Here is a 2,996-nt window from a genome sequence, read left to right on the forward strand (position 1 = left end):
GTTGATTTCAGCTCAGGTCATGATCTCCCAGTTCGTGGGATCGAGTCCAGCATCAGGTTTTGCACTGACAGTGCAGAGCCTGCTTGGTATTCCCTCTCTCCCTCTCTCTCTGCCCCTCCTCCGCTCACATGCCCATGCTCTCTCGTGCTTGCTCTCTCTTAAAACAAATCAACACTTAAAAATAACAATAATTATTTCTCTAGAACAGAGTTTAGTTGTACCAGGCTCAAGTTGTACCTTATTTCTATGAAGTTGTAGGTCTTTTCATTTTGAGATTAAGAACTAACTCTGAGAGATTTCCCTTAGAAATCAATATCCGCAGCAACAGAGTTATGGTGAGTTACATGCAGTGCCATGTTAGGCCCCAACATAAAGTGCAGCACAAAGCTTTGGGGGGACAGGGTGCATTTCCTCACCTTTACACATCAGCAGTGCTCTGGCAAACTCCCAAGTATGAGAAGACTTGGAAATAATGGGAGACAGGATTCTTAGCACATTTTAATGTGTGTTGATATAATTTGAACTTGTTGCATAGGTGGTGAATAATCAGATTTATGTGAAGATTTCAATTCAAAGTAGGAAATACTCTGGAGGTCCCAGGAGGCAAAGGTGCAATACAGTACCAGTTCGGCAGGGTAATTTCTTCTTTCGTATTTTTCAAGTTAAAAAGCCTCATTATTCTTAAGCTCAGTGATTCTTTTTTACTTAATTTTACCTTTAAGAATTACACTGAAACAACGGATCTCTCTAAGGAATATTGATACTTACAGAATTTTGCATTCAATTTCAAGAAGCTGTGTCCCGGCGAAGTTCAACAGGGACCCTGTCCATGAGTCCCAGGTTAGGAATCTCACCTGAAACTGACTCATCAGGAGCATCCCAAAGGAGAAATGCAAGAGGAGGATAGGGAATAGGGAGAAATAAGATGATGGGAGAACAACTGTGCTGCCCCCCCTAGGAGATGCTGGTGCAGGTGACTTTAAAAAGCTGAAGGACTGTTTTTTTCTGGGGAGATTTTAATCTGGACTTGGGAGGAATCGCTGGAGAACTTTTAGGAGGCCCAGGCCTAAGGGACTTATGACACGTTTAGGACAGTGGGCATAGGAAGGAGAACTGAAATGGAGCCAAACGGTAAAGAGCTCAACCAGACCTATAGAGCCTAATGGGCTAAACTGCTTGTGATTCCTGTCAGACTCTGCAGAATCTGAGCCACAGGACACAGGAAAGAGGCACAAGAATGAAGCCATGGCGGGGAATACCCGGGAGCATTGGCTCCTTCCTCTCAAGAAGCAGGTCCGGAAGGCCATCTTCTCAGTGCCATCATTATGTTATCGTCCACTAGACTCTGATGAGAGCCACTGACCAAAACTTGAACTTCCATTTCTTATTCTGAGAAGATGAAAAGAGACCAAACCTAATGCTATTTCCTTTTCAGGACTCTGAGACTCTTGACTGGGGAAATAAGGGGCCTGAAGATCTAAATAACAGAGCAATTAACTTAGCAGTTCCAATTTAGGGTTCTTTAAGTCAGAAGACCTGGGTTTAAGTCCTCGTTCTTAAAGCCGCCGGCTAAGCTAAGCCAAGCACTAGCTGTGTGACCTTGAGAAAGTCTTGGCGTCTGTTTCTGAAACTGTTAAGTGGGAATAAAAATAGTGCTTACTTCTTGTTGGAGATAAAAGTGAACAGTGTCTGGCACACTGTAAATGCTCAGTAAGTGACAGATGTTATTGTTATTGGTGTTAAATGCTGGAACTATAACAGGAAACTATCTCCCAGCCTTTGGGGATAGTTCCCCACAAATATGCTTCAGCTACCCTCTCTAGGGCCCCAGCACACATTCCCCAACCACTGAACAACCCACAGCTTCCTCTGGTTATCCTACGTATACAGGGCTGGCCCCGAAAATCTTTTTGGCCTGTAACTGCATGACATTTATGATGAGGCCCATATCACCTCGGGAATCTCATCATACGCCTTTATTTGATTCTCCTGAAAGTTAAAGAGTTCATTAGACAGGGAAGGATTATATAAAAAGAGAGCTTCTAGCACCTTCTCAAGGTAGTTTTGTTTTCCCAGAGGAGCCAGTCACTACCATCCCCATCCCAAGAAAACTATAAAAAAACTAACATTTGCACAAGAATTTCTACAGGTCTAACAACTTCTTGTCCCCATTTTACACACGCAGAAATTAAGTCTCAAGCAGTAAACCAAGTCTCAAACAGTCATTCAGTGTTGGAACTGAGATTCAAACCCAGATCTGTGATTCCAGTGCTCTTTCAACCTCTCCACAGCAACCAGTAGCAAGAACACACACACACACACACACACACACACACACACACACACACACGCACACCCCATGCACACCACATACACACACAGAGCATTCCAACTCATTCTTCTCCCAAATTTGTTTGGGACAGCCTTGGGAAATTCCATTGCCCAAGGGAGCAGACTACAGCTGATGTCAGTCTAAGCTCCGCGGGAATACCTTACCAGCGGTCTCCACTAGAGGCCTGAGGCAGTTATTCGTGGTTTCTTTTGTGATGTGTCACTCTACTCCCAGAGATCCCGGGCAATCCCTCCCAAACAATACCCACAATACCCCATCCCTAACCCTCCCATGGAACAGGTGTCATGCCTGCCATTCCAGGACTCAGATTTGGAAGTCATCTCCCAGGGACCAGGTGCTTCACTGAAAAGAAGTCACTTGCACACCTGGAGGTCAGCTACTAAAAACTGCTGTTAGTTTGGGAGTCTCAACACATACCCTCTCCTTCTCCCCTGTCCAGCTTGAGTTCAAGGTCCAGGATGGAAGGGAAAGTAGGTTGAGTTGGCAGTGCGTGTCCTGACCAGTGCAGGGTCAGTCAACTCCTTGGAACCGGAGGTAAGGAGAGAGGAGGGAAGGCATGGCTTGTGCAGTCCCAACTAAGCCCTGGTCCATGTAACGGGCCCAGAAGCCCCACCCTGACATCCCCCTAGTACCAGTCAGCAAG

Source organism: Puma concolor, chromosome B4, assembly GCF_028749965.1.
Source record: "Puma concolor isolate L17-30 chromosome B4, mPumCon1.1.hap2, whole genome shotgun sequence".
Taxonomy (NCBI): Eukaryota; Metazoa; Chordata; class Mammalia; order Carnivora; family Felidae; genus Puma; species Puma concolor.